At 48.8% G+C, this 20,620-nt stretch overlaps 1 long non-coding RNA gene across 1 annotated transcript in view; it reads left to right on the top strand.

Moving 5' to 3' along the window:
* Positions 1-335: 335 nt before the first annotated feature.
* LOC149976963 (uncharacterized) overlaps positions 336-20,620 on the top strand; it is a 120,699-nt gene continuing 100,414 nt past the window's right edge. The window contains exon 1 of the long non-coding RNA XR_016487055.1: positions 336-635. This is a non-coding gene — a long non-coding RNA (uncharacterized LOC149976963). The remainder of the gene's footprint in view (positions 636-20,620) is intronic.

The following is a 20,620-nucleotide window of genomic DNA, read 5'->3' as shown; positions in this document are numbered from 1 at the left end:
ATATATCCATATTATTATTACTATTGGATAGAAAACACTCTGAAGTTTCTAAAACTGTTTGAATTATGTCTGTGAGTATGAAAGATCTCATAGGGCAGGCAATCTTCCAAACAAGAAGTGAAATTCTGAATGTGGGTCAACTTTGACGTCATCGCCCCTTGCTTTCCCAAAAAGATATGGATCTGGTAGTACTTCCTACGCCTTCCACTAGATGTCCTCTTTCAGTAGAACGTGGAATGGAGCTTTTGGTGTGAACTTTGACCGAATGGGAGGGGAAATAGTCACGGTCTTGGCAGAATGCAATTTCCCTGTGGCACATTTCTCTGTGGGTGCCACCGTCGTTCCATTTGGCAGCAGCTGAAAACGTATGATCCGGTTGGAATGTTATTATATGAAAATAATATCCTGAAGATTGATTCTCTACTTAGTTTGACCAGTTTATTCGACCTGGAATATATATTTTTGAAGTTTTCGTGCGAGTTGTCCTGGACCAGCGTCAGCTTTTGGGCACGTGAGCTGAAAGTGCTAGCAAATGCAGCTAATTGGACACTAGTATTGGACATTATGGAGCAAAACAACCATTTATTGTGGAAATAGGACTCTTTGCACTGCATTTTGATGAAAGATCACCAAAGGTAAGGGAATATTTATGATGTAATTTCGTATTTCTGTTGACTCCAATATGGTGGAGAAATACTTTTACGTCTGAGCGCTGTCTCAAATTATTGCATGGTAGGCTTTTTTCGTAACGTTTAAAAAAAATCTGACACAGCGGTTGCATTAAGAACCAGTGTATCTTTAATTATATGTAGAACATGTATCTTTAGTCAAAGTTTATGATGAGTATTTCTGTTATCTGGCGTAGCTTTCTATAATTCCTCCGGATATTTTGGAGGCATTTCTGAACATGGCGTCAATGTAAACCGAGATTTGTGGATATAAATATGCATATTATCGAACAAAACATAAATGTATTGTGTAACATGTCATATGAGTGTCATCTGATGAAGATTTTCAAAAGGTTAGTGATTCATTTTATCTCTAATCCTGCTTTTGTGACTCTATCTTTGGCTGAAAAAATGGCTGCGTTTTTCCTTTGATTTGGTGGTGGTCTAACATAAATATATGTTGTGTTTTCACTGTAAAACATTTTAAAAATCGGACATGATGGGTAGATGAACAAGATGTTAATCTTTCATTTGCTGTATTGGTCTTGTTAATGTGTGAAAGTTAAATATTTCTAAAGAATATTTTTGAGTTCCCTGCGCCACCTTTTCAGCTGAATGGGGGTGGATGGAGTTCCCCTTGGGGATCGCTGGTTTTAAACTCTTAGACTATCGATACAGGCAGAATAAGAACAAGTCTTTGATATTAATTACTAGTCTGCTGCTAGGAATTCGGTATCATTGAACGCGAAGACCGACAACCGCCGAAACATCTGTTCTATAACGACATGAATGAATGTCACTCTGAACTATTCATTCTAACCACGAGGGCGGGCAGACTCTCCAACAGAAACAAACTTTTCAACAGAGATCCCGACGACACACTGAGCGTAAATATATATATTGATTGCAATTATTCCCGAATGAGTGAGCGTTCATGTGCAAAGGATTAGTATTTCAATTGTTATAATTATCAACTTCACAGTGTCTCATCTCAGTTGACCCCCACTTCCCTTTTTTGTCCACCAAGCCACGATACCGGTTTATACCACCAGGGAAACTCCTTTATCATTTCCTTGTAACTATCTACTGTTTGTTTATGCATTTCTGTGAATTACTTAGTTAGTAAATAAATGATTTAAGTCAATTAACGCATGGATGACTCATAGTGAAGACTTGGTTCGTGCAGATAACCAACGATTTACGACGTTTGGAATGAGACTAACGTGAGGTAAAGACAAATTCATTCATCAGAAGACTATGGATCACATATGAAAATATCTGAAAGTTATATTAGGAAAATTATAACTTTATAATCTGAATATTTTCCTTGGTGCCCCAACTTCCTAGTTAATTACAGTTACATGATTAATCAGTTGAATCGCGTAATAATAATTACAGAGAGTCATTTGATAAAGATTAATCTTCAGTTTAATGATGCCAAAGACATGACACTATAGACCGATAAGCATGACTGAACAAATGTATTTTCATCAGCTAACCGACTACAGGTTAACTGTTAACATCCCTAGTGATGATTCCTAATTCGGCATGTATTCACTACCGTTCTAAAGTTTGGGGTCACTTAGAAATGTCCTTGTTTTTGAAAGAAAAGCTATTTTTTTTGTCCATTAAAATAACATCAAATTGATCAGAAATACAGTGTAGACATTGTTAATGTGTAAATGACTTATAGCTGGAAACGGCAGATTTTCTATGGAAAATCTACATAGGCGTACAGAGGCCCATTATCAGCAACCATCACTCCTGTGATCCAATGGCACGTTAATTGATCATTAGAAAACCCTTTTGCAATTATGTTAGCACAGCTGAAAACTGTTGTCCTGATTAAAGAAGCAATGAAACTGGCCTCCTTTAGACTAGTTGAGTATCTGGAGCATCAGCATTTGTGGGTTTGATTACAGGCTCAAAATGGACAGAAACAAAGATCTTTCTTCTGAAACGTGTCAATATATTATTGTTCTGAGAAATGAAGGCTATTCCATGCAAGTAATTGACAAGAAACTGAAGATCTCGTACAACGCTGTGTACTACTCCCTTCACAGAACAGCGCAAACGGGCTCTAACCAGAATAGAGATAGTAGAGGGAGGCCCCGGTGCACAACTGAGTCCCCCCGTAACCTACTATTGACAAAGTACAGACCCAGGCTTCTACAGAGCTCTCTCTCTCTCTCTCTCTCTCTCTCTCTTCCCCCCCCCCTCTCTCCCATATGGTGCAAGGCTGGTGTTTGGCTCTGGATGCCTAAAGGGTTTCATACAGTACATCTAACCATCTTCCATATTATTAGCCTGTAACTATTCTGCCAGTTGCATTTATGAAACACACATACACTATTAAACTCCCTCTATGTGCCCACTCCCTCTCTGACCCATTTCAGATCACAGCCTGTGTGTTTGTTTTGTTGTGGTCTTCTCTTTGCCTGGTGGTGCGTGTCGGCCAGGCTTGATATACTCTGTGTGTGTGTTACATATAGCCTCACAGCTGCCTAATGGGCTTCCCGAAACGTATCAGGGGCTTTTTAGCTGCTGCTCATGGCCTCTAGTTTGAAGCCTTTATTAACCCACCCACCCACGCACACACACACACACACACACACACACACACACACACACACACACACACACACACACACACACACACACACACACACACACACACACACACACACACACACACACACACACACACACACACACACACACACACACACACACACACACTTATCCAGATGTGTAGTGCACAGTGATGGCGTGTGTGTCTGTTTCTCTCTCACTTTCTCTCTCCCTCTCTCTCCCCCTCTCTCTCTCTCTCTCTCTCTCTATCTGTCTCTCCCTCTCTCTCTGTCTGTCTCCCTCTCTCCCTCTCTCTCTCTGTCTGTCTCCCTCTCTCCCTCTCTCCGTCTGTCTGTCTGTCCGCCTGTCCGCCTGTCCGCCACCAGAGTTGTGACAATATCCTCCAGTGATAACTGCATTCTCTCCAGCCACACAGACACATACAAACAACCCTCCCCCACACCTCAATAACCCTGGGCCGCCCGGTTATTAGAAAATCAACCAAACCTGACGTCCCCTCAACCAAAGGAGAGGGGGAAGTTTTCAGATATTAAAGGAGGGGTGTACCCTCCATCCCTCCATCCCTTCATCTCTCCCCCAGTTTATTCTAATCATGGCCCAGCTGTCTCTCCTCTCTCCTTTATTTTGCTCGATTTTCCATCTCTTTGTTTTGTTTTGCCTGACAGTGACTGGGTCTTCTCTGCCCTCGGGCTACACAGAGTTATGAAACCTCTTTCCTCTCAAAGTTAAATGTATAATGTGTGTGTGTGTGTGTGTGTGTGTGTGTGTGTGAGATTGTGTGTATGTGTGTGAGATTGCGTGTATGTGTGTGTGTGTGTGTGTGTGTGTGTGTGAGATTGCGTGTGTGTGTGTTTGAGATCGTGTGTGTGTGTGTGTCAGGTGGTAGCTCTCAGTGAGTGTGTGAGCTGTCTCAGATAAGAACATTGTGTCAGCAGCCTCAGAGCTGAACATTTCAGTATTTTTCTCAAAACAAACCCTCCACATGTCACTCCAGGTCAGTGCGTGTGCCTGTTTTGTGTGTGTGTGTGTGTGTGTGTGTGAGTGAAATTGTGTGTGTTTGTGTTTCTCCCCCATGTCACCTCCAGGTCAGGGGAGGGTTACAGCACCTCTACCCAAGTTTCCGGCCCCCCTCTTGGGCCGAGTAGAGCAGGCTGCCCCCCTCCACTGAGCAGAAGCCCATAGTCTGTGGTTCTTTATTTGGTCTCCTGGTGCCATTTACAGTCACACACACACTAATCTTGTATTTTTCCCGGGAGAACAGAAGAAGAAGACATCACAGCGAGGAAATGCAAAACAATCACAAGTATAAGCCTGCTATACTGGGAAAGACCAGTCCCTGTTATTACCTTATGTGTCTACGTTGTGGACAGTGACATTCTGTGTAGCTTACACAATGATGTCGTTTTTACTGATTCACTGGTCCTGGATGTTTTGATTTTCCTGTGTGATTGTCTACATGTGTGTTGAGCCACTATAGTTGGGAGGCAGGTAGCCTAGCGGTTAAGAGCACTGGGCCAGTAACTGAAAGGTCGCTCTGGATAAGAATGCCTACTAAATGACTAAAATGTAAAATGATAGTTACGTTTGGCTACTATGTGTGTTTATAGCTGCTCTGTGTGTGTTTAAGGTCCCAGTGGAGTGTTTTTAACAAAGATCAGAGACCGTTATCAGGAGAGTGTATGATGTGGATGGGAATGAAGCTCAAAGACAACATGTTTCAGTCCTAACTGTTGAAGTATGTGGGCTGACATGTGGAGCTGAATCAAAAGTCTACTGACTGTTACAATTGTTTTATTAGATAGGGTTTGGAAAGTTTCCCAATACTACTACCAGCCAACCCAGTGGTCATCAATTACTATAAGTGGCCCTTAACCAGCCCTCTCATCCTCTCCTATGCATGGTGTGGAGTCTGGATGGTGGATACTGTGTGGAAGCTACTGAGTCTGGCTCACCCTGACTGGGAAGGTTGGGTCTGGAAACCCCCTGGTCAACTGTGCTTTCCTGGCTTAGTTAGGACATAGGATGTGGTAGTCAGAGGAAGAGGAATTTATACCACTCTTCACCTCACCTCACCTCACCTCTCCTCTCCTCTCCTCTCCTCTACTCTCCTCTCCTCTCCTCTCCTCTCCTCTCCTCTCCTCTCCTCTCCTCTCCTCTCCTCTCCTCTCCTCTCCTCTCCTCCCAAAACCCCAACTCTCCCTCCCTCCCTGCCTCACAGCACAGCACAGCACACCACTAACCAAACACCCTTTCTCCCTTCCCGCCCTCAACCCAACTCCTTTACCCCCTTAATGCCCTAACTCTACTCCATCCCCCCTTCTCAGCCCTCTCCCAACAACCTACCTTGAGGGGAAAATTGCCATTCCAATAAAATGCACTGAGTCAGGACTAGGAGGAAATTAGAGAATAAAGAGAGGGGAAGGGTAGACGAGGAGAGGATAGATAGGAGAAGAGATGAGGAGAAGAATAAGAGGAGAAGAGATGAGGAGAAGAATAAGAGGAGAAGAGATGAGGAGAAGATATGAGAAGAGAAAAGGAGAAGAAGAAGAGGAGAAGAACGAGAGGAGAAGAGATGAGGAGAAGAACGAGAGGAGAAGAGATGAGGAGAAGATTGAGAGGAGAAGAGATGAGGAGAAGAATGAGAGGAGAAGAGATGATGAGATGAACAAGAGAAAAAGAGATGAGTAGAAGAACAAGAGGAGAAGAGATGATGAGAAGAATGACAAGAGAAGAGATGAGGAGAAGAGAGAGAGGAGAAGAGATGAGGAGAAGAGATGAGGAGAAGAACGACAGGAGGAGAGATGTGTAGAAGAGAGAGAGGAGAAGAGATGAGGAGAAGAGAGAGAGGAGAAGAGATGAGAAGAATAATGAGAGAAGAAGAGATGAGGAGAAGAACGACGGGAGAAGAGATGAGGAGAAAAGATGAGGAGAAGAACATGAGGAGAAAAGATGAGGAGAAGCACACGAGGAGAAGAGATGAGGAGAAGAAGAGATGAGGAGAAGAGAGAGATGAGTTGAATGAGAGGAGAAGAACAAGAGGAGAAGATGAATGAGAAGAGAAGAGATGAGGAGAAAAGATGAGGAGAAGAACATGAGGAGAAGTGATGAGGATAAGAAAGAGAGGAGAAGAGATGAGGAGAAGAATGAGATGAGGAGAAGAATGAGAGGAGAAGAGATGAGGAGAAGAAAGAGAGGAGAAGAGATGAGGAGACGAATGAGATGAGAAGAGATGAAGAGGAGACGAATGAGATGAGAAGAGATGAGAAGAACAATAGGAGAAGAGATGAGGAGAAAATATGAGGAGAAAAACAAGAGGAGAAGAGAGGAGAAGAGATGAGGAGAAGAACGAGAGGAGAAGAGATGAAGAGATGAATGAGAGGAGAAGAGATGAGGAGAAGAGATGAGGAGAAGAATGACAGGACACGAGATGAGGAGAAGAATGAGAGGAGAAGAGATAAGGAGAAAAGATGAGGAGAAAAGATGAAGAGATGAGAGCAGAAGAGATGAGGAGATGAATGAGAGGAGAAGAGATGAGGAGAAGAATGAGAGGAGAAGAGATGCGGAGAAGAACGAGAGGAGAAGAAATGAAGAGAGAGGATAAGAGATGAGGAGAAGAATGAGATGAGAAGAGATGAGGAGAAGAACAAGAATTGAAGAGATGAGGAGAAGAACATGAGGAGAAAAGATGAGGAGACGTACACGAGAAGAAGAGATGAAGAGAAGAGATGAGGAGAAGAGAGAGATGAGTTGAATGAGAGGAGAAGAGATGAGGAGAAGAGATGTGGAGAAGAGATGAGGAGAAGAACAAGAGGAGAAGAACAAGATGAGAAGATGAAACAGAAGAGAAGAGATGAGGAGAAAAGATGAGGAGAAGAACATGAGGAGAAGAGATGAGGATAAGAAAGAGAGGAGAAGAGATGAGGAGAAGAATGAGAGGAGAAGAGATAAGGAGATGAATGAGAGGAGAATGAGATGAGGAGAAGAATAAGAGGAGAAGAGATGAGGAGAAGATTGAGATGAGAAGAGATGAGGAGACGAATGAGAGGAGAAGAGATGAGAGGAGAAGAGATGAGGAGAAAAGAGAGAGAGGTGAAGAGATGAGGAGACGAATGAGATGAGGAGGAGGAGAATGAGATGAGAAGAGATGAGAAGAACAAGAGGAGAAGAGATGAGGAGAAAAGATGAGGAGAAAAACAAGAGGAGAAGAGAGGAGAAGAGATGAGGAGAAGAACGAGAGGAGAAGATATGAGGAGATGAATGAGAGGAGAAGAGATGAGGAGAAGAACGAGAGGAGACGAGATGAGGAGAAGAATGAGAGGAGAAGAGATGAGGAGAGATGAGGAGAAGATATGAAGAGATGAGAGGAGAAGAGATGAGGAGATGAATGAGAGGAGAAGAGATCAGGAGAAGAATGAGAGGAGAAGAGATGAGGAGAAGAACGAGAGGAGAAGAGATGAGGAGAAGAACGAGAGGAGAAGAGATGCGGAGAAGAACGAGAGGAGAAGAAATGAAGAGAGAGGAGAAGAGATGAGGAGAAGAATGAGATGAGAAGAGATGAGGAGAAGAACAAGAATTGAAGAGATGAGGAGAAGAACATGAGGAGAAAAGATGAGGAGACGTACACGAGAAGAAGAGATGAAGAGAAGAGATGAGGAGAAGAGAGAGATGAGTTGAATGAGAGGAGAAGAGATGAGGAGAAGAGATGTGGAGAAGAGATGAGGAGAAGAACAAGAGGAGAAGAACAAGATGAGAAGATGAAACAGAAGAGAAGAGATGAGGAGAAAAGATGAGGAGAAGAACATGAGGAGAAGAGATGAGGATAAGAAAGAGAGGAGAAGAGATGAGGAGAAGAATGAGAGGAGAAGAGATAAGGAGATGAATGAGAGGAGAATGAGATGAGGAGAAGAATAAGAGGAGAAGAGATGAGGAGAAGATTGAGATGAGAAGAGATGAGGAGACGAATGAGAGGAGAAGAGATGAGAGGAGAAGAGATGAGATGAGGAGAAAAGAGAGAGAGGTGAAGAGATGAGGAGACGAATGAGATGAGGAGGAGGAGAATGAGATGAGAAGAGATGAGAAGAACAAGAGGAGAAGAGATGAGGAGAAAAGATGAGGAGAAAAACAAGAGGAGAAGAGAGGAGAAGAGATGAGGAGAAGAACGAGAGGAGAAGATATGAGGAGATGAATGAGAGGAGAAGAGATGAGGAGAAGAACGAGAGGAGACGAGATGAGGAGAAGAATGAGAGGAGAAGAGATGAGGAGAGATGAGGAGAAGATATGAAGAGATGAGAGGAGAAGAGATGAGGAGATGAATGAGAGGAGAAGAGATCAGGAGAAGAATGAGAGGAGAAGAGATGAGGAGAAGAACGAGAGGAGAAGAGATGAGGAGAAGAACGAGAGGAAAAGAGATGAGGAGAAGAACGAGAGGAGAAGAGATGAGGAGAAGAGAGAGAGGAGAAGAATGAGATGAGAAGAGATGAGGAGACAAATGAGAGGAGAGGAGATGAGGAGATGAGTAATGTGATGAAAGAGGGTTAGATGGTGTGTATGTGTGTGTGTGTGTGTGTGTGTGTGTGTGTGTGTGTGTGTGTGTGTGTGTGTGTGGGTTGGCTTAGCGGGGGCGTAGAGTGGGCACCAGTAATGTTCCATGTGGGCTGCCTTGTCTCACCCCTGTGCCTGGCCAAAGTTGATGGCACACACACACACACACACACACACACACACACACACACACACACACACACACACACACACACACACACACACACACACACACACACCATGCAGCATCTGTGTAACCACATCATAGACACACACAGAAAGATACATCAGAGGGAGGCATGGTCTGAATTAGCCCACTCTGTGAACACCGGCCAGTGGCTATTTTTAGTCCAACAGCAAGGCTTGTATTTCTCACGAGAGAGAGACAGACGCCAGATGTATTTAAGTCCAAGGGGGCATCTGTCTGTGTATGACTTAATGATGTGCATGTAAACTTGACGATCCCACTCACTGTTTTTCAATTTTTAATTGTTTTGCCATATCATGGGTGTTTTGTCCTCTAGTAGTCTGCTTACTTGAGGGCTGGAAAGTGCAGTTGTGTTTTTAGCCTGATTTCACACTGGCACACACTCCCACTGGCAACAGGCCTCACACACTCTCCTCACTCGCCATCTCTCTCTCTCTCTCTCTCTCTCTCTCTCTCCCTCCCTCCCTCTCCTCACCACCTGTAACTTATCCTCCCTCCCTCTCTCTACTGCCTCTCCTCACCACCTGTAACTTATCCTCCCTCCCTCCCTCCCTCTACTGCCTCTCCTCACCACCTGTAACTTATCCTCTCTCCAGGAGAGAGGACTGACTGACTGCAGTTACAAACACTCTACATGATGGAGCAGCAAAATATTGAACTTACTTTCTGAAGTTATTTCATAGTGAGTGCTACTGTGAGAATGTGAGTTGGTAGTTATTACCAATAACATAACCTCCTTTTACTTGCTGTTTGGGGTTTTAGGGAGAGGCAGTAGGAGAGAGAGGCAGGAGAGGGAGGCAGGAGGAGAGGAAGGCAGTAGGAGAGAGAGGCAGGAGAGGGAGGCAGGAGGAGAGAGAGGCAGGAGGAGAGGAAGGCAGTAGGAGCGGAAGGCAATAGGAGAGAGAGGCAGGAGGAGAGGAAGGCAGGAGGAGCGGAAGGCAGGAGGAAAGGAAGGCAGTAGGAGAGAGGCAGTAAGAGAGAGAGGCAGTAGGAGAGAGAGGCAGTAAGAGAGAGAGGCAGGAGGAGAGAGGCAGGAGGAGAGAGGCAGGAGAGGAAGAAGGCAGTAGGAGAGAGAGGCAATAGCGGAGAGAGGCAGGAGGAGGGAGATGCAGGAGAGGAGGAAGGCAGGAGGATATAGAGGCAGAATAGCAAGAGAGGCAGGATAGCGAGAGAGGCAGGAGAGATAGAGGAGATAAGGTGAGGGAAGCAGGAGAGACAGATGGATCCCCAGTGGTGAAGGGTACACAGCCTCCTCTGAGCCCCCTCAGGTGGGCACAACCTTGGCTCTCTCCTGCCCCCTTCTTGCCCCCCCTCGCCACGCCCAGAGGGGTACCCAGGCATCCTGCAGGCAGGCAGCTGTTTTTTGGGTGTCCTTTCCTTAACCCCTTATCCCTCACCACTCACCCCAGGGAAGGGACAGGGACAAGTCCCCCCCACTACTGCTGCTGGTACCCCAGCCAGCCTCAATCTGTGGGACACCCAAGGACATCCTCTGATCATAACACACTTACAAAGGATACAGAGGATAGCACTGAGAGATGGAGTGAGAAAAGACAGATACCTTTGGATATAATGCAGTCCAGAGTAAGCAGGGAATGAGAGGTGTGTGGACAAGGTGTGTGAGTGTGTGTGAGTGTGGACAAAGTGTGGGTGTGCGTGGGTGCGTGCGTGTGGTCTGTCTCATGACCAGGGCCTGCTCAGTGTTTACAGACCTCTATTTTCTTGACTGGAACTCAGGCCGGCCTCCCACCATGCACCTCTCACCACACAGCTCACAGAGGATAAACAATATTCACGGCCAAGTGTAAAAAACCCAGAGTTTCACCTCAACTACCGCCCTCTACACCAGCTGTGGGAGGCCAGAGCAGGGGCTGTGTGAGGTGTGTGTGTGCAAATGTCCGTGTGTGAGAGAGAGAGCAAAAGACTGTGTGTGTGTAGGTGTGGGCGGCAGTGTGTGTGTGTGTGACTGGGGTTGCAGGACGGGTGACTGTTGGATTATGAGGTTGTCACCTTGTCCTGACCCCAGACCCCAGTCATATTGCTGTTTTATCATCATAGAGTTGGCCCTGTGAAATCCCCTTCTGACTGCTCTGTTTGCTTTGTTCTCTGTGCTGTATTTGTAAGGGGAGAGGCAAAGGTGAAAAGGATGTGCTGCTTACCGTCAGCAGGGAAAATTCCCTGGAAAACTATGAGAGCCATCCTTTGAAGAGTGAGTGGTTGTATGTTTGTGTGAAAGGGTGTGGGTGATTATGATTCAACTTTTCACTAAGGTGCATAACAGTAAGTCTTGAATATTCTTGTATGTTCTCTCTGCTGTGGGGTTTCTGTTGTGTGCATATGGCATTTCTTGTCCCGTGACTTCATAGTTACATGTTGTCTTCTTTGTTTGTGAGTGCTGTTTGTGTCTGTTCCTTCCCCCTTTTAACTTTGGTATGGATGAAAAGTGTCTGGGTTTCTTTATATCCGTCTCTTCTGTTAGTCATATTAACCCACAAAACAGCTGCATGTCCACTGCTACACACACACACACACTAACTTGAAATGATCTGACAAGATGTGATTGGACATTGGAATATAGTGAAGACCTTTCAAAACCACTGACTGATGATGCATGTTCTGGGTTATTTATTTAATACGTCAGAATTGAGACCTACGTTAAGCACCGTAAAGCTATGTTGTTGAAGCGGGATTCGTGACAGTACCCCCCCTCCGACGAACGCCACCGTGCGGACTACCTGGAGCGCCAGGGTGGAGGCGGTAGAAGTAACGAAGCAGGTCGTCATCAAGGATCTGACGCCGAGGAATCCAACTCCTCTCCTCTGGACCATATCCTTCCCAATCCACGAGATATTGGGTCAGAAACTCTAAGGAGGACCTTCCTGGCCCGATGCCAGGTCCGGTGGCAACGACGAATGTGGGCCTGGACAGAAGGAACCGAAAGATCCCTCTCCTGAGAAGGAAACAAGGGAGGTTGGTATCCGTACAGGCATTGGAAGGGGGACATCCCAGTGGCAGATGAAGGAAGGGTATTATGGGCATACTCGACCCAGGGTAATTGAGATGAACAAGAGGTGGGATCAGAGGAGACAAGACAACGCAGCGTGGACTCCATCTTCTGGTTGGCTCTCTCCGCCTGACCATTAGATTGTGGGTGAAATCCAGAAGTGAGACTGACTGTAGCTCCAATGGCCAAACAGAAGGATCTCCAAACAGCAGAGGTAAACTGAGGACCACGGTCAGAAACAATGTCACTGGGCAATCCGTGGACCCTGAAAACCTCCCTAACCAGGATCTCGGACGTCTCCGTGGCAGATGGAAGCTTGGAGAGAGGGACAAAATGAGCAAACTTGCTGAATCTGTCCACAATGGTCAGAATGACCGTGTTCCCAACAGAAGGGGGCAATCCCGTGACAAAATCCAGGGCCAGATGCAACCAAGGTCGCCGAGGAATAGGTAGGGGGTGAAGAAGCCCAGAGCTGGGCCGATTGGTACTTTTGTTCTGAGCACAAACAGGACATGCGGCAACAAACCTCCGGGTATCTTCTCCCATGGCAGGCCACCAAAATCGTCTGCGCAGTAGCGCCATAGTCCGAGCAACGCCAGGGTGACAAGCTATCTTGCTGGCGTGGGACCACTGAAGAACAGCAGAACGGACCGACTCAGGCACGAACAACCGACCGGGTGGACCGTTACTGGGGCCGGGCTGCGTCCGAAGGGCCGCCATCACATCCTCCTCAATCCTCCATGTAACGGCTCCCACGACAAGGTTCTGGGGAAGAATCGTCTCAGTCTTGGCCCCACTCTCATCCGTCTTGGAGAACATCCGGGACAAGGAGTCCGCTTTGCCGTTCTTCGACCCAGGTCGGAACGTCAGGGAAAAATTGAAGCGTCCAAAAAACAAAGCCCACCTGGCCTGACGGGAGTTGAGACGTTTAGCCGATTGCACGTAAGCCAGATTCTTGTGGTCAGTCCAGACCACAAACGGTTGCTCCGCTCCCTCCAACCAGTGACGCCACTCCTCCAAGGCAAGCTTCACAGCGAGAAGCTCCCGGTTACCCACATCGTAGTTTCTCTCAGCTGGTGAAAGACGACAAGAGTAGAAGGCACAGGGATGGAGTTTACCGTCAGTGGAGCTACGCTGGAACAGGATGGCACCCACCCCCACATCAGACGCGTCCACCTCAACAACAAACTGACGGGAAGTGTCAGGTTGAGAGAGAATCGGCGCGTTGGTGAATCGGCTCTTCAAGTTCAGAAATGCTCGGTCTGCCTCAGGAGTCCAACAGAAAATTCTGGTGCAAGATGTCAGAGCAGTTAAAGGGGCGTCCACCCGGCTGTAATCACGGATAAACCTCCGATAGAAGTTTGCAGATCCCAGGAATCTCTGGAGCTGCAATCTCGTACCGGGCCGGGCCCAATCCCGAACCGCCCGAACCTTCTCTTGGTCCATCTTGATCTCACCCCTGGAGATGATGTACCCGAGGAAGGATGTAGTGTGGGCGTGAAAATCACACTTCTCTGCCTTCACAAACAGACGGTTCTCCAATAACCGCTGCAGGACCTGCTTAACATGCTGGATGTGGCTGGAAAGCTCCTTGGAGAAAATCAGAATGTCATCCAGGTAAACGAACACAAACAGACCGATCATATCCCTCAGCACGTCATTCACCAAACCTTGGAACACTGCTGGAGCGTTGGAAAGTCCAAACGGCATCACCTGGTACTCGAAATGTCCCATAGGTGTATTGAATCCAGTCAACCACTCGTCCCCCTCTTTGATCCGAACCAGATGATACGCATTGCGTAGATCAAGCTTCGTAAACACAGTAGCACCCGGTAAAGAATCGAAAGCGGAGCTCATCAAGGGCAAGGGGTACTTGTTCTTGACCGTAATATCATTCAACCGCCGATAATCAATACACGGTCGAAGAGAGCCATCCTTCTTACTCACAAAAAAAATCCAGCTCCCAGGGGTGATGACGAGGGACGAATTAGACCTGCAGCAAGAGACTCCTTTATGTAGGTCTCCAGGGCTTCCCGCTCAGGTCGAGAAATACTGTATAACCGTCCCTTGGGAAAGGCAGCTCCAGGGAACAGCTTAATTGTACAATCATAAGGTCGGTGGGGAGGAAGTGACTGAGCTTTCTGCTTACTGAACACCTCACCCAACTCGTGATATGTTTCAGGAACCAAGGACAAATCAGGAGGAGCAGACTCACTGACCCGACTGGGGACAGCATGAGAACAGGCAGTCCTGAGGCAGTTAGCATGGCACTCAATGCTCCAACTAGTTACCTTACCAGTCACCCAATCGAACAAAGGATTGTGTTCTCTTAGCCAGGGGTATCCAAGAACCAGAGGAACATGGGGGGAAGGCAAAATGAAAAAAGAAATAACCTCTGAATGATTCCCCGACAACAACATCTTAACCGGTTCAGTCCTCATAGTGATCCGTGCCAGAATACTGCCGTTCAGAGTGGTTGCTTCAATGGCTTCCGGTAATTGCTCCTTGGAAAGCCCCAGCTGTTCCACTAAGTCGGCATCAATGAAGCTGTCATCGGCACCTGAATCGATGAAAGCGTTAATCGCTAAACTCTGATTCTTATTTATGAGGGTAGCAGGAAAACGAGGTCTGACAGGGCTCTTGAGAGGTTGAAACTGGCTCGCTAACAAACCTCCCAAACTTAACGAGCCGAGCAGTTTAACGGGCGCTGAGGACAAACGGAGATGTAATGTCCCGTCTACCACAGTAGAGGCAGTTGTTGGTCTCACATCTACGTTGGCGCTCGTCCTTAGTTAACCCGTGCAGCCCCACTTGCATAGTTTCAGGATCTGGCGGCAGGACTCCTCCACTAATCCCGTGTGAAGGAAAATGATCAACCTGTTCTGGTCCACTTCCGGACCCGAATGGTAACCGAGTCTCAGATTGATTAGATGGACCCCACTGCTTCTCCCCCCTTCTCTCTCGGACTCTATTATCTACCCGAATAGCTAAGGTGACCAAGCTGTCTAGATCACTAGGCTCTGGATAGGATATCAGCTCGTCCTTGAGTTGCTCCGACAACCCCTGGTAAAAAGCCGCTTGTAGTGACTCCTCATTCCAACCACTCTCCACAGACAATGTCCTGAACTCGATCATAAATTCTGCCACACTGCGAGCTCCTTGGCGAAGAGTGAACAAACGTTTAGCTGCGTCCTTACCTCGGACTGGATGGTCAAAAAGCTTTCTCATCTCTCCCATGGACTCCTGGTATGAAGCCATGCAGGACTCCTGTCGTTCCCAAACGGCTGAAGCCCATTCCAGAGCTCTTCCACGCAGCAGTTCAATAACAAAGTCTATCCTAGCCTTGTCAGAGGCGTAAGAATGGGGCTGCAGATCAAACACTAACCCACACTGCATAAGAAAAGAACGGCATCTTCGCAAATCCCCTTCATATACCTTGGGTTCACGGAAGGAATCCGCACCAGACACGGCAGGTGAGATGGGTGAAACAGGTGGTGAATGAATCGCCGGCAAACTGAGCTGATCCTGGATTTGTGTCAAGCTAGCAGATAAGTTCTGGATTGAACCCGCTATCTCCTGTAGCGCCGTCTTGTGTTGTCCCAATGTCTTCCCCTGCTGGGTAATGGCATGGCAAACGGAGTCCAGGTCCGCTGGGTTCATCCTTGGCCGGATCGTTCTGTCACGTTCTTTCAAAATCGAACCCAGAAGCAGACCAGGACAAGGAGAGTAGGAAGAAGGTGAGTATTTATTTACAAGTGAATGTGAATGGGTAGATATATCCAGGTGGCGTAGCGGGCAGCGGTGGTGAGTTGATGGGAGTAAATAGGTGGATCCAATGGGGTAGCGGAATCCTCCGACGACTAGGCGGGAATGGGGTAAATGATCCGGGTGAGTAACTGAAGACAGAACAAACGGAGGTAAGTTTAAGGCAAGCAATACGTAAAAAACAACAAAACAAATTCTATCCAACTTGAGGCTGATACTATGGCACAACATACTGTTCATGGCTAACGATCCGGCAGGGAATGGATGTCAGGTCAGAGCTTTTGAAGGGGAGAGGTGATGATCAGGACAGGTGTGCAGATTACTGATGGGATACAGGTGCGGGTGAACATCGATCTCCCAACAAGCTAATTCCCCGGCAACCAGACAGGGTGCGTTCCAGGACACCGGAAACACACTCCAGGACAGAAACACAGGCAAACACAGACTCAGGAAGCGGGATTCGTGACAAGGAGAGTCACCTTTGGTGGAAGTCGTGACACCCAGTTCCCCCCCCTGGCGCACGGCTCCTGCAGCGCGCCGCCGCTGGCCTCGAGGGCGACCCGGAGGGCGAGGCGCAGGGCGATCCGGATGGAGGCGGTGGAACTCCCTCAGTAGTGATAGATCGAAGATGTCCTCCACCGGTACCCAGCACCTCTCCTCCGGACCGTACCCCTCCCAGTCCACGAGGTACTGTAGGCCCCTCACAGTCTAGAGTCCAGAATGGAACGTACAGTGTACGCCGGGGACCCCTTGATGTCCAGAGAGGGCGGATGGACCTCCAGCACCTCACCTTCCTGCAGGGGACCAGCCACTACTGGCCTGAGGAGAGACACATGAAACAAGGTGTTAATAAGAAGGAAGTTGTAACCTATAACACACCTCGTTTATCCTCCTCAGGACTTTAAATGGCCCCACACCCTGTGGCCCCAGCTTCCAGCAGGGCAGGCGGAGGGGCAGGTTTTGGGCCGAGAGTCAAACCCGGTCCCCCGGTGCGAACACGGGGGCCTCACTGCGGTGACGGTCAGCGCTCCTCTTCTGCCGTCCACCAGCTTGTTTAAGTGATTCCTGGACGGCTCTCCAGGTCTCCTTCGAGTGCTGCACCCACTCCTCCACCGCAGGAGCTTTGGTGTGGCTCTGATGCCATGGGGCCAGGACCAGCTGGTAGCCCAACATGCACTGGAAAGGTGACATGTTAGTGGAGGAGTGGCGGAGTGAATTCTGAGCCACCTCCGCCCATGGGACATACCTCGCCCATTCACCTGGCCGGTCCTGGCAATACGACCACAGAAACCTACCCACATCCTGGTTCATCTCTCCACCTGCTCATTACTCTCGGGGTGAAAACCTGAGGTCAGGCTGATCAAGACCCCCAGATGCTCCATAAACGCCCTCCAAACTCTGGACGTGAACTGGGGACCCCGATCAGAAATGATGTCCTCAGGCTCCCCGTAGTGCCGGATGACGTGGGTAAATAGGGCCTCCGCAGTCTGTAGGGCCGTAGGGAGACCGGGCAACGGGATGAGACGGCAGGACTTAGAAAACCAATCCACAACGACCAGGATCGTGGTGCTCCCCTGAGACGGGTGAAGGTCGGTGAGAAAACCCACTGACAAATGCGACCACGGCCGTTGTGGAACGGGGAGGGGCTGTAACTTCCCTCTAGGCAGGTGTCTAGGAGCCTTGCTCTGAGCGCACACCGAGCAGGAGGAAACATAAAACCTCACGTCCTTGGCCAAAGTGGGCAACCAGTACCTCCCCCAAAGTCCCCGCACTGTCCTCTCAGTACCAGGATGACCCGAAGAGGGTAGTGTATGGCCCCATCGAATCAAACGATCATGAACACCAAGTGGAACGTACTGAACACCCGCTGGACACTGAGGACGTGCGGGTTCCAACCGTAACGCCCGCTCGATTTCCGCGTCCACCTCCCATACCACCTGTGCCTCTCCTCGGTGTCATAGAGATGGGACAGCGCGTCGGCCTTAGTATTAAGGGAGCCTGACCTATAGGAGATCGTGAACCGAATCTGGTAAAAAACATGACCCACCTTGCCTGAATTGCGATTCAATCTCCTCACTGCCCGGATATACTCCAGATTATGACGGTCAGTCCAGATGAGGAAAGAGTGCTTGGCCCCCTCAAGTCAATGTCTCCACACCTTCAGTGCTTTTACCACAGCTAACAACTCCCGGTCCCCCACGTCATAGTTCCGCTCCGCTGGACCGAGCTTCCTCAAAAAGAAAGCGCAGGGGCGGAGCTTCGGTGGCATGTCCAAGCACTGTGACAGCACGGCTCCAACCCCAGCCTCGGACGTGTCCACCTCCACTATGAACGCCAAAGAGGGGTCCGGATGAATCAGCACGGGAGCGTCGGTGAACAGCTCCTTCAGACGACTGAAGGCTCTGTCCGCCTCCGCAGACCACCACAAACGCACCGGCCCCCCTTTCAGCAGTGAAGTAATGAGAGCAGTCACCTGACCAAAACCCCGGATAAACCTCCGGTAGTAATTGGCAAACCCTAATAACCGCTGCACCTCCTTTACCGTGGTCGGAGTCGGCCAATTACCCACGGCTGTAATGCGGTCACACTCCATCACTACCCCAGAGGTGGAAATGCGATAACCCAGGAAGGAACCGGCTTGTTTGAACACACATTTCTCAGCCTTGATGTACAGGTCATGCTCCAGCAGTCGCCCAAGTACTTTACGCACCAGAGACACATGCGCGGCGCCTGTGGCAGATTAGATCCGTATATCATCAATATACACAACCACACTCTGCCCGTGCAGGTCTCTGAGAATCTCGTCTACGAAAGATTGAAAGACGGCTGGAGCATTTTTCAACCCATATGGCATAACGAGGTACTCATAATGGCAAGATGTGTACTATATGCAGTCTTCCACTCATCTCCTTCCCTCCTGGATACGCAATCCTAAGGTCCAGTTTATGAAAAAACGCGCTGCGTGAAATGATTCTACCGCCATGGCGATGAGAGGTAGCGGGTAACTAAACCCCACTGTGATGGAATTTAGACCTCTATAATCAATGCACGGACGCAGACCTCCCTCCTTTTTCTTCACAAAAAAGAAACTCGAGGAGACGGGTGACGTAGAGGGCCGAATGTACCCCTGTCCTAGAGATTCAGTCTGTCTCCATAGCCACTGTCTCCTCCTGGGACAACGGGTACACATGACTCCTGGGAAGTGCAGCATTTACCAGGAGGTTTATCGCACAATCCCCTCGTCGATGAGATGGTAATTGGGTTGCCTTCTTTTTACAGAAAGCGACAGCCAAATCGACATATTCAGTGGAAACGTGGTCTGGACTCTCCACCGTCGTCACATCGATGGAAACTCCTCTGCACCTACCTGAACACTCCTCTGACCACCCTTGGAGAGCCCCCTGTTTCCATGAAATCTCAGGATTGTGATTAGCCAGCCAGGGAATCCCCAGCACCACCGGAAACGCAGGTGAATCAATAAGGAAGAGACTAATCCGCTCCTTATGATCTCCCTGCGTTACCATGTCCAGTGGAACCGTGGCCTCCCTGACCAGACCTGACCCTAATAGTCAGCTATCTCAGGAGTGCACGGGGAAGGGTTGGTCTAGCGGCACCAGCGGAATCCCTAGCCTTAATGCCAGTCCACGATCCATAAAGTTCCCAGCTGCGCCTGAATTGACTAGCGCCTTATGCTGGAGAGAGGGAGAAAACTCAGAGAAAGAAATTAGTAAGAACATGTGACCAACAGGGAGCTGGTGCTGACTCACCTGTGGTGACCGAGAAGTGCTCTGCCTGCCCTCTCGACTCACAGACGAGCTCCTCCAGCACCGATCCGCAGTGTGTCTTCTCCGACCACACCTGGTGCAGGAGGAGCCTCCTCCTCCGGTCCCTCTCGATGCGGCCCCCCTAACTCCATAGGGATTGGAGCGGGAGAGCCAGGAGGTGGAACTAACAGGGCCCGTTCAGCCAGCAGGTTGTCAATGAGTTCGTTGAGGGAGAGGGTGGCTTCCCGACAAGCTAGCTCCCTGCGGACGTCCTCCCGGAGGCTACATCGATAGTGGTCCATCAGGGCCCTGTTGTTCCACCCCGCTCTAGCGGCTAAGGTACGGAACTCCAGCGCAAAGTCCTGCGCTCCTCGTCTCCTGACGAAGGTGAAACAGCCATTCACCCGCAGCTCGGCCCTCTGGTGGGTGGTCGAACACGGCCCGGAACCGGCGGGTGAACTCTGGATAATGGTCCCTCGCAGAGTCTGGGCCATTCCACACTGTATTGGCCCGCTCCAGGGCTCGACCCGTCAGACAGGAGACGAGGACGCTCACGCTCTCCTCACCAGAGGGAGTCGGACGAACGGTAGCCAGGTACAGCTTAAGCTGTAGTAAGAGCCCCTGGCACCCAGCCGCCGTTCCATCGTACTCCCTGGGGAGCGCCAGACGCAGAGCAATGGATCTGGACGCCACCGGAGGAGTAGGTTGAGCCAGCGGGGTGAGGTAGGGAGACCACTCCTCTCCCATTGGTCCATTTTCTCCATCATTTGATCCATTGCTGACCCGATTCGGTGGAGAATGGCCGTATGATGGATGATACACTCCTCCACGGATGGGAGAGGGGGTGCAGCTGCTCCTGCTGACTCCATGGGTAATGGTGCGGGCTTCTGTCACACAGCCATGAGTGGTGGGTGTGGAGTCAAGCGCAGAGAGCAGAGGAAAATGGGGTAACCAAACTTTATTGCGGTATCCACAATTAACGCCAAAATCAACAGGCGAAGACAAAAGTGTCCAACCCAAAACTGGGCACAAACAGACAGGGAACACAACACGTAACCAACCTCGACTAACAGAAAAC

Source organism: Oncorhynchus mykiss, chromosome 16, assembly GCF_057628025.1.
Source record: "Oncorhynchus mykiss isolate SJ-2025 chromosome 16, ASM5762802v1, whole genome shotgun sequence".
NCBI classification, from domain to species: Eukaryota; Metazoa; Chordata; class Actinopteri; order Salmoniformes; family Salmonidae; genus Oncorhynchus; species Oncorhynchus mykiss.
The sequence above is the reverse complement of the archived record's forward strand: the minus strand, read 5'-3'. Positions and strand labels throughout refer to the sequence as shown.